This window comes from Acanthisitta chloris, unplaced genomic scaffold (genome assembly GCF_000695815.1).
Source record: "Acanthisitta chloris isolate BGI_N310 unplaced genomic scaffold, ASM69581v1 scaffold214, whole genome shotgun sequence".
Taxonomy (NCBI): domain Eukaryota; kingdom Metazoa; phylum Chordata; class Aves; order Passeriformes; family Acanthisittidae; genus Acanthisitta; species Acanthisitta chloris.
This window is the reverse complement of record NW_008669728.1, coordinates 50,420-62,266: the sequence shown is the minus strand read 5'-3', so window position 1 is coordinate 62,266 and position 11,847 is coordinate 50,420. Positions and strand designations below refer to the sequence as shown.

Below are 11,847 nucleotides of genomic sequence, written 5' to 3'. Positions count from 1 at the left end.
TCAGCTGTTAAATAGCTGCAGGTGGTGAATGCAGCCCTGGTGTCTGCAGTGGTATCACGTACAGCTGAGGATTTCTCCCTCCTACCTCCTTACAATCAGGAGAGGGAAACGGGGCTTTTAGGGAATAATTCATCTTGCCTTCCCTTCAACACAGACTTTAAGATGAGTAGAAGCACTCTCCAGTTCAATAAACATATTGAACACATCTCTGTTGACAATAAAAAGAATTCACAGAGTCTATCTTGGGTGGAAATGTTGATTCTTAGACATAAATCCCACAGCAAATACCTCATGGAAGCTATTTTATACAGGAGTGTGTCCAAGGACATTTATTCTGTGCTTTGCCATCCTGTAGCAGCTGTGGAAATGACATCTGCAGAGCATTAGAGGATACTATTCTCAAAACTTGCCACTTTTGTGAGAGGGGAGATCCATCCCCATGCATGTGGCAGGCAGAGCAGGACCTCAGTGAGTCATTTCACCCCTGTGCTTCAGTCAAATGTTTGCAAGGTACTGGTTGCAATCCCTGGTCACATCTCTCATTGTTTAGAGGGGGAAAAAATCAGGAATCAAGGAAAAGTTATTGCACCCTTAAATGAACCAGAGAGAAACTCAGAGATGAGCATACCCGGAAGGAACATGGCAAGGCAGGACAGGAATACAAACTGGCTTTCAGCAACACACAGTGGTGTCAGTTTCCCTCAGACTTTCATCAATTAATGCCCTAAAGAAACCAGTAAGAAATCGCCTGTTTCAACAGTACCAATTTCCACTCACAGCTAAGTCAATAATCCAGTATATTTGGGGATTTATTTATATCAGTGAGATGAAACCTTCAGAAGGCTTCAGAGGTAGGAAGAGGCTGCTATGACAGCTGAGTCCTGACCCCACTCCAGGTAACTCCTCAATTCATGTTTAATTCAAAGGAGTCTGGAATACAAACTTTCCCTCTGCCCACAGGCAAGAGTAAAAAATACCCCTCTTGACCAAATTCCTGTGTAAATTCGGGATCCACAACCCCAAATCAAGCGCTTTAAAAATAAGTTCTACTATGAGAAGGAAATAGGAGGAAGTCTGGATATTGGCAATGTCATAAGTCATATTTTTCCTTCTCTAGGGAAGAAAAAGAAACAAAGGAAAGAAAATGGTGGGAATTATCTCCTGAGTAGAAACGCTGTCAGTTCAGTAGGAGAGATTTCCACTTTTGTTCCTGTATTTGGATTAGACTTCAGCAGAAGGAATAGCCTTGCCTAGGACAACCTTTCATTTAATTGAGGTAAAACCTGCAACTTTTAATCCTTCCATAACAAACTACGGCACAGGCAGTGTCATGCCAAGGGAAGATGATGTCTGTGCTCCACAGACTCCTCAGGTACCTTTTCCCATGAGACTGCCTGGAGGAAATGATGTCCTGGTGTCAAGTCCTATGCTGGATCTCAACCTTCATCCCTGGAAGTGTTCCAGCCCAGGCTGGATGGGGCTTGGAGCAACCAGGGCTAGTGGAAAGTGTTCCTGCCCATGGCAGGGGGTTGGAACTAGATGATCATTAAGATCCTTTCCAACTCAAATCATTCTGGGATTCTATGAGTCATGAGGGCTGTTGAGTGGTGGTGCCTACCAACAGGTAAGTGGCTTCTTCAAAGCCTTTGGGCTCCTCCAGTCCAGCCCAGCCACACCTACTGCTTGGAAATGATGGAGATGGAGAGAAGACAACAGGTTGTAGAAGTGTGGCAGTGGGACAGACAAGGGATGAACCTGCCATGTGTGTTTTGGGCACTGTAGACATGACTGGCAAGACTGTATGATTATTTGGCAAGTCAGGAGTAAACTCTTGTCTGTAGGAGCTGGAACATAAATTCATGTGTGTGTCTGAATTGGTGTGTGAGTATGTCTGAATCCACCTTCAGTTTGGGAGTGCAAGAAGTCCCTCCAAGTCTGAAATGTTTGGCCATAGTTGGGGAGACTTTGTGCTTGTTTATCTGGTCATATCTCCATCCACATCCTTCTCTTCATTTTCTCTCTTTTGTTTACTTGTTTCTTTTTCTCCTGGAGGGTTTGTGAGAGGTCACCCCCTGGGGAGAGAAGGGAAGGGGGAAGAAGAGGGAGGGATGTTTATGCAACATCCAGGGAGGCTGGGGGCAGGCTGAGCTTGTTCCCCTCTTGCAATCAATCCCAGCCAAACTGGAGCCAACATATGTCAATTGGTGTCACTAGGGAGAGGTTGGTGAAGCATTTTTGGGTGTCTTCAGGAGCTGTTGTTTTTGGCTGTGTTGCTCTGTCTCTAGACACTTCCTGTCTTCCTGAGGTTTTGGACTTGAGGTTCACCCAGGAAAATGGTTCTTGTTGTAATCAGCAAAAGTGATGATAATGGAGAACAAGATAGTCTGAGGCTCCCTGCCCAAAATCCACCTCCTGAGAAGCCTCCAGAGCACTGTTTAGCCAGTTCATTTTAAAGAGTATTCCAACCCTAAACATGTGGACATCCCAGAGACCTAGTTTGCCTCTTTCTGCCTCCTCTTTGGCAAAAAGAAAGCCTGGAATTTCTCATTTACATTGCAAGAAGCATTTCATCCTGTATTATAACTCAGCCAGTGCAGGACCAGACCAGCAACCTATACAGAAAAACACATAATCAGACATACCTGTCAAATCCTTTCCCTTCCCAAATGTATTCTCACTCATGGCTGGCACAGGCACAGGAAGACTTCAACAGAGAAACACACAAAATTGGTTGCAATGTTGTATGTAGTCACAGACATGAGCACCTAACCCAGATAAATACCAGCTGTGTAGGTACCAGTCCTCTAGAAAAGAGAAGCAGATGTTCAAGGCCAGGATGGGTCTTGGAGCAACCTGGGCTAGTGGAAGGTGTCCCTACCCATGGCAGGGGTTGGAATGAGATGGGCTTTAAAGTCCCTTCCACCGCAAACTATTCCATGATTTTGTGATTCTATGATTTATTGCAGAGAAATGTTTGATGCTGCTATCTGAGCTGTGATTAGATATTGATCCCTCAAAACTACCCATCAAGGAATCCCATTTTTTGAAGCTCTCATCCATCATAGTGTGACAAACAATAAACACAACCAGCTAGCAAAGTCCTCAATAAATGAATGTAGAAAAGGTCTGCCATGGGGTGACAGGTACCTGGTGCGATCCCTCCCTCCCCACAGTGGGACAGCAGCACTGTCACTTCCTCATTACATTCTTCCTTGGAGTAAAGCACCCTCTGATTTTGATTCCATTCTTTATCCTGCACCTTTTCCCTCTGAGTTTTCTGAGTAGGAGCAGCTCATTAGATCTCTGGGGTGATCTGAGTCAAAGCTGCTCTACACAAAATCATGTGCCTTAAATGATCCTGGTGTGTTCCCATAAACTGTGGTTGGATTTTCATCCCGAAAGAACTTTATTTAGCTTTCCATGGATGTGCCTTTGCCAACACAGACTAAGGCACACACTTTGCCACCCACAAATATATGCCACAAATCACCTCTAACATTGAAACATACTAAAACAGTAGTTTTGACTTCTGCTAGAAATATAACCCTGTCCCCTGGGGCACATGTTTGCAGTTGTCTTCTGAGGCTTTATACTTTAAATCTTTGTTTGCCTTTGTTTGAGAATTGGAGCAGAATTTGGCATCTTGTTATTTCTCTATTATTTATTAATGTTTAACTGATTGCATTTTTTGCAGTGTTTGTGTACATAAAACCACTCTGGACAGTAGTCAGTGTTTCTTAAGGATTTATGCTGGCTCTGAAAGAGCATCCAGCTTTGACCTTGGACAGAATCATTTTAAACCATCACCTTTGATCTAAATAGCAGCAGCAGGAAGTTGGCTCCCATGGGTAAGTGTCAGTGCCTTACAGCAGATGCTCCTAAATTTCCAAATCCATTTAGCATAAGCACTATATCCTCAGCTATGGATAAAGAGCCTCGTTGAACAGAAACAGCCTGGGATTTTAGGATGAGAAGAGCTTCATAGTTTCATTATAAGTTAAGGGGTTGGAATGGACCTTAGAGAACATGTAGTCCCAACCTCCTGCCCTGGGCAGGGACACCTCCCACCACACCAGCTTTCTCAAGACCTCATCACCTCCCTCGACCTGCTGCCCACACTCTTTGGATGCAGTCAGCACACAGTTGGTTTCTGGGCTGTGAGTGCACACACTGCAGCTCATGGTGAGCTTTTTCCAGTGTGGCTCAGGTGTCCTATGATTCCCTGAGCTTCTGCAGCATCCTAAATTCTGCAGCCATGAGGTCAGTTATTCTCAGAGAATCATCAAACCCCAGAAGAGTTTAGGTTGGAAAGGACCTTAAAGCTTGTCTCATTCCAACCTTCTGCCTTGGGTCGTGACACCTCCCACTAGCCCAGGTTGCTCCAAGCCCCATCCAACCTGGTCTGGAACACTTCCAGGGATGGGGCAGCCACAGCTGCTCTGGGCACCCTGTGCTAGACCCTCACCACTCTCAGAGCCAAGAATTACTTCCTAATATCCCATCTAAGTCTCTCCTGCTTTAAATTAAAACCAACCATGGTAAGGTTGGACTCAATGATCTTTGAGGTATTTTCCAACCTGGTTGATTCTATGATTCTATGATTGCCTCTTGTCTTGTCTCTATCTGCAAGTGTAAATCTCCTGGTTTGACTCAGTTCCCTTTAGCCCAGTGCTAATATTCATTCTGCAGGATAAAATACTGTTATAGCCCCTGCGGCAAGCATGGAAGATGATCCCATTGATGTCTGCAGAGTACTGAAAAAAACCCCAGGCTCTGATCCATAACAAAGAGCATCCCGTAAGGGATGACATCCCATAAGGGATGTCCCTGCCCATGGCAGGGAGGTTGGAACTAGATGGTCTTTAAGGTCCCTTCCAACCCAAAGCATCCTGGCATTCTGTGTTTCCATGATATTCTGTGTTATTCATGTGTTTGTGTGCTTAATCCTATACCCCAATGGATTCTTCCTGGTGGGAATAAAGCACAGCTTCCAATGCCAGTGTTGTTCCAAGTGATGCAATTCAGCCTTGGTCTCCTCACAAACATATACCTATTTCTTCCTTCATTTCTCCTGTCTTTTCTCTTCGCCTTTTGCCATGGATCATAAGTCTTCCATGGCACTTTTATTACAGGCAAGTGAAGGAATTCAGGGAACAACTAGTTCAGGAACACTGGCAGTTTGGGATTTCTGAATCAAAACATTCACTTTGCTGTTCTCCTCAGCTTTTGGCATAGTTCAACCACTTCACCAGAGAAATGGGAGAAGAAGGATAGATGGACATCACTTATGTACGAAACTTCAGGGAATTCAAAGAACTTCTATGTAAAATAAAACTGGGAACAAAATAACTATGAATTAAGTCCCTGAAGAAGTTGTTTAGAGTTATTTTATTCTCAGTAGAGGGAAAACCAGTGTTTCTAAGGGGTAATTAGTCTCATTAGAAGAGTAAAAGCTATGGAAAATAATGAGGCAGTGAAGAAAAATGAATCCTGGAACCAGTTCTGGGGGAAAAAAACCCTACAGATTCCCTAGGAAGAAATTTGGACTTAAAATCAGGTGCAATTTTGGCAACAGATCTGGCTGGAAAAGGATAATTCTTCTCATAGAGGAAAAGGCTGAAAGTGTAAAATTAGTTCAATTCAAAATGATGAATCATGAGTTTTGCACTCCAAGGAATTAATCAATTGAGGTTAAAATAGCTTTTAAAGTTATTAATAAGTAAAAATCAATCATTAGAAATTATTTTTAATATATGTTTCTAAATTCTATAATTGATTATTTTTTATTTATAGCATATTCTTTTAAATCAACTTCCAGATTAAATTGTTGAAGTATTTACTTGTTTATTTGCTTATAAATATCACTGGAAAAATATTATTTGCTTTCTTTTTGGCTTCTGTATCCAAAAAATCCACACTTCCCCCTCTGCTCTAATCCAAGCTTGGGTGGGTTTAAGGAGAGGGTAATGAAATTCCAGCCAATATCCTTGTTCCATCCAAACCCCCTGTGCATGACAGGGTGTTGCAATGCAAGTTAGTGCTGGAATGTACTATGGAATCCTGGCAGCAAGTCAAATAGGCTCAGAATTCCTCCAAAAACCAAAGGTTGGTAGTGAGGAACAAGCAGAGCAGAAAGCAGCCCAGACAGTCAGGCCATTAGCAGCTTAACCACAGCAGATGGAAAGTCACCAACAGAATTCCCTAGGGAGTCTCCCAAAGAGCCAGATGGTACTGCTATAAAAAGATCTTTGGGAAACTTGTCATCTCTCCTGCCCACAGCTTTTTTTAAGGAAAAAATGTCTAGATATGAGGGTTTTGTCAGTTTGGGAGAAAGGAAAGGAAAAAGGAAAGGAAAGGAAAGGAAAGGAAAGGAAAGGAAAGGAAAGGAAAGGAAAGGAAAGGAAAGGAAAGGAAAGGAAAGGAAAGGAAAGGAAAGGAAAGGAAAGGAAAGGAAAGGAAAGGAAAGGAAAGGAAAGGAAAGGAAAGGAAAGGAAAGGAAAGGAAAGGAAAGGAAAGGAAAGGAAAGGAAAGGAAAGGAAAGGAAAGGAAAGGAAAGGAAAGGAAAGGAAAGGAAAGGAAAGGAAAGGAAAGGAAAGGAAAGGAAAGGAAAGGAAAGGAAAGGAAAGGAAAGGAAAGGAAAGGAAAGGAAAGGAAAGGAAAGGTATTGCTAATTTTTGTTCTGGTTTTCTTGTGAGAAAATCTTGTGCCCATGAAAACACAACTCAGGGATAGCATGTCCTGGGGCAATAGTCACAATTCCAGCCTTTTCCACACAGTTTTGCCTGTGTATCTTGGATTGGCTTTGGATCCTCCCTCAAAGAGCTCCAACAATGCACTGGGGTGAAACACCAGCTGCAATTTTAGTCCATTCTGTTTCACTGGGCTACCAGTGGGCCCAGTTTACCCTGCCTGCTTCATTTACCACCGAATCATGGAGTTGTTAAGGTTGGAAAAGTCCTCTAAGATCATCAAATCCAGCTATCAACCAGCACCACCACCATGTTCACCACTAAACCATGTCCTCAAGTGCTACATCCACATGGTTTTTGAACACTTCCAGGGATGGTGACTCCACCACTTCCATGGGCAACCTGTGCCGGGATTAGACAACTCTTTCCATGTAAAATTTTTTCCTCATATCTACTTTATCACCCCTCTTGCCTTGCACTCTTGGCTTGGACACATCAACTCAGGTGGCTGTGCTTGGTTTGTTGGCCACTGCCTCTCATGTTGCACCATCAAAGACTTGTTAACTCACTCACAGCACTAACAGCCTTTCAGGTTTTCCTGAAAGAGCTGAGAGCCTCCTATAATTCCCAACTGCCGGATTCATGCAATGAGGGTGTTTCAACTGTGATTTTGGTAGAAGAAACAGTGGGAAAAAAGAGAGTCATGATGTGTATTCCTCATGGTACAGATATCACCTGATCCAATAAGATAAGCACTGACACCTAGGGCAGATGGAGACACTAACTCTGCAGATGCCTCCATTTAAGTGGGTGAATGCCACCCGTATGCCCTGATGGAAGGTTTAACTGCACCTCTGGATGAAAACAGAGGTTGTTTGGGGAATGTTGGTAAAACATTCCATGAGATTTAGATATAACACCTCCAGGTGGGAGTTTGAGTAGTGGCAGAGTGGTGGCTTTATGTTCAGCAGTTGAAGAAAGCAGCTGCTGACCCAGCAGAGAAAAGGATTTCTCCTCCACTTAAGCTGCACCTGATGTGGTAACTAAATCTCTCTGACAAGAAGTCAGAAAAAACAACAATGGTTTGATTTTGATGGACATTTTGGCAGATTTGGCCTTAGACTTGGCCATGCAGGATTCACTGTGTGATGGCAATAGCCCAGTTTTGACATGAGTTGTAGTGACAGAACAACAGGGGCTGGAGGCCAAGGAGGAAAGAGGAACATGAAGGGAGTTTTAGGTTAGATATTAGGAAGAAATTCACTACTTTGAGGCTGCTGAGGCACTGGGACAAGTTTCCCAGAGGGGTTGTGGACTCCCCATCACTGGAGGTGTTCAAGGCCAGGCTGGGAGTCTTGGAGAAATCTGGTTTAATGGTTCCCTGCCCATGAATGAAATGAAATAATCTTTATGGTCCAAAACATTCTATGATTCTAGGCTGGTACTTGCTAGCAGAGTGTTTCTGCAGGAATGTTTTGAATCTCCTCTAATATTTCTTGTTATTGGATACAACATTGAGCTCTAACTGTTGATTTTCTGCTATGCTTATTCCATGGTACATTTTGTTACAGTTTCTACAGCCACATAATTTGATCATTTGTGTTCTCTTGTTCCTAGTAATTCTCCTCTGTGGGGATGACCTGACCTACTCAATCATTACTATGCAGTTTGTATCCTGGTATTCCAATGTTCCCATGATTCTCTTTCCTCCACTAAGCTTTAAATTCATCTCCTTTAACACTTCCTCCTGCTTAAATGCACTGTTGCATGCACAGATGCTTTGGCGTTTCCTAACAAACTCTACCAGCCTTTAGCATCTCCTTTTTCCAGTCCCAAAGGATTTCTTCCTTACTTTTAAAATTATTATTCCCCAGAAAATGAATCCTCTTAATCCATGTGCTTTTTCACACTTCTCAACTTTCTTTTGCCTCTACTGAGACTATTCCCAGCAGCATTTCTTTTCCTTTTTCCCTTCCCTCACCCAGGCATAGAAACAATGCTGAACCCAAGTGATAGACAAACCCAAGTTTTGCTGCAAAAAACCTACAGGACCAATATATGGATATTAGAACAAGTTTCAATTTGCATTGGGAAAGGCTTTTCCTTGTTTCATAACTGGAATGGCTAGGAATCCTCAAGGGAAAATGGTGTATTTTAACAAACTTTGCGTATTCTATTTTCCTTTGTGTGTTTTTTTTTTTTTTTACTTCCATATCTTACATGTTAATGATTGTATTTCCCAAAGCTGAGAAACATGCGGATAAAGATTACTTCGTTGCTGATTTCTGGGAATTCTACTGATTTTTTTCTCATTTTTTTTTATCCAAAGAGGTTTTTTCTCTAAAGATTAGGAATATTAAATGAATACATGAGTTTTTTTTCATTGAACACATGAGATCTATCAAACTGGTTCCATTTCTTTTCTCTCTTACATGCAATAAACACAAAGAGGAAAGTCAAGTTGTTTGGGGAGGAAGGGGGGGGGAAGGATATAGCTGAATGACAAATTGATTTAGTCATTAAATTAATTACTCTCTTTTTTTCCCCACTGACTTAACAATTTTTTATTGCTATTTCTATTCTGTATCACAAAGAAATGGCAATGTCCAGGTATTCATAGTTCAAATTCCACTTTCCTGTGTATTTCATCTCCTTGTGACCACCCTCTTCCCATGAGGAAACAAGATAAAACAAACAAACCAACATTATTCCAAATCTTTTTAGGGGCAGCACATTTTGTAGCTCTGTAATGAGAATCTGGGATGAAAAATGAGGAGGCATTCCAGTTCAGACAAATCCGAGGCCACATCTGGGATTCTTGCTGTGTGTCTTGTCCTAAAAAAATAAAGTCATTTTTAAACATTGGAGGAAAAAAGAAGAAACAAACAATGCCCTCAGGAATCAGCCTCAGTTGGCCTCATGCCTCTGGACTCAGCTTATTGGCAAAGACACCTGACAAAACATGACAAATAGCCCCAAACTCCCAGTCTTGTGCTCAGTGATGGACAAACCAGGGGAATTCTAAGCTGCATCCAAAGGAGTGTGGGCAGCAGGTCAAAGGAGGTGATTCTCTCCTTCTACTCTGCTCGTGTGAGACCCCACCTGGAGTACTGCGCACAGCTCTGATGTCCCCAACAGAAGAGGGACATGGAACTATTGGAGCAAGTCCAGAGGAGGTCACAAAGCTAATAAGAGGACTGGAGCACCTTCCGTACAAAGACAGGCGGAGAAAGTTGGGACTGTTCAGCCTGGGAAAGAGAAGGTTGTCTGGAAACCTCATAGCAACCTTCCAGGATCTGCCAAGGCTCCCAGGAAGCTGGAGAGGGAGTCTTTGTTATCACCACAGTGAGAAGACAAAGAATAATGGGGATAAATTGAAAAGAAGGAATTTTGAATTAGATCTTAGGAAAAAGTTTTTTGCTGTGAGGGTGGTGAGACACTGACACAGGTTGCCCAGGGAAGTTGTGGCTGCCCCAACCCTGGCAGTGTTTCAAGTCAGGTTGGATAAAGCTTTGAGCAACCTGGTGTGGTGGGACGTGTCCCTGCCTGGGGCAGATATTTTGGGGCTGGATGATCTCGCAGGTCCTTTCCAACCCCTTAACATACTATGATACTATGAAGCAGTGCCATGGACAGGCAATATAGCCAAGGCAGACTAGGTAAAGACTCCAGGGTAAAGACTCAGCCTTCCAGAATAACAGTCCAGTTCCTGAGCTACTAGACAGTTTCTCCCACTTTTATTTATCTATAGTCTGTCTCCCATCAGCAACATTTCAGTGCAGGGATTTGTTTTAACTGACACCTAAATTTCAGGCAGGATTCAATTTCTAGAGAGTAAATCATGTGAGGATCAGCAGAGGTGTCTGGGTGTGTTTAACCTGGAGAAAAGGAGGCTCAGGGGGGACCTTCTCATTCTCTACAACTCCATGACAGGAGGTTGTAGCAAAGTGGGGATAGACCTCTTCTCTCAGGAACTAGTGGCAGGATGAGAGGACAGCCTCAAGCTGTGATAGCAGAGATTCAGTTTGGACATCAGGAATAATTTCGTCATGCAAAGGGCATTGGAAAGAACTGCCCAGGGAGTTGGTGCAGTCACCATCCCTGAAGGTATTCATGTAATGACTGGATGTGGCACTTAGTGCTCTGGTCTAGTTGACAAGGCGGTGATGGGTCACAGGTTGGACGCAATGTCTTGGAGGTCTTTTCCAACCTGAATGTTTCTGGGATTCTGCGATTGCAAACCATAAGCATCTGCTGCAATTCCAGATCCCCAAGGCAGCCAGGACACAATGAGAATTTCCCATGGCAGTGGTTAGGATTAAGGATTGAAAACATCTCTAAACACCAAGTAAGGACCCTGCTAGCTGTAGGATTACCCGCTGTGGCCATGGGCCATCAAGACTTTTGGTATAAAAAACTGGGAACCAGTGTTGGGAAACTCTAAATTCAAAGATAAACGTTTTTAAGAATGAAAAATGGAATATAATAAGAGAAAAAATCCAACACAGTTGTATTTTTTAAGTTGTTTATATTTTGTTCAATTATATGTTGGAACAAAGGTCCCAAAAACCTGAATTTGACTCCTACTCAACTGTTTCTCGGGGAGCCAGTAATAATCAAGGTTCACCACACAACAGACAGGTCTGGGTGGGCTGGAATAATGTCAGCTCCAAAACAAAACAAAGTCAGGACTGGGCAGAAAAATAAACCAAAGCAGAAGGAAAGGAATAAAACCAAAAAAAATAAACCCAAACCAAGCAGAAGAAATGTGACAGAAGCCACGGCTCTCTCCAAGATAACAGATACTCTGCAGAATAGATGGAGTTAGTCAAGAGCTGAGCAGAGGGAAATCGTGGTGAAACCAGAGGGCACCTCTTCCAGGAACGCAAAAAGAAAGGGTGACCAGGAAATACTGGAAGCAAAGTTCAGCTCATTTACAATGGTGAGACAGAGACACCCTCAGTGGTTCTGTGGTTTGGAGAACACAACTGAACAAAGCGAGAAGATGTGGTGGACAAAGCTTCTGTGTTTTCCTGGAAATTAAATACATTTGTCAGATGTTGGGAGCCAGATTTGTGGAAGGCCACGAATTATTCTGCTTCTGTATCTTGATCTACATCTGCATATAGATCTGGATCTGCATTATTCCTTCTTATCT

General features: G+C 42.9%; 1 protein-coding gene across 1 annotated transcript in view; it reads right to left on the bottom strand.

The window, feature by feature from the left end:
* Positions 1-9,439: 9,439 nt before the first annotated feature.
* LOC103801019 (myosin light chain 1, cardiac muscle) overlaps positions 9,440-11,847 on the bottom strand; it is a 30,816-nt gene continuing 28,408 nt past the window's right edge. Inside the window, exon 7 of the mRNA XM_009073415.1 lies at positions 9,440-9,524. The gene's annotated coding sequence lies outside the window, so the exon portion shown is untranslated. The remainder of the gene's footprint in view (positions 9,525-11,847) is intronic.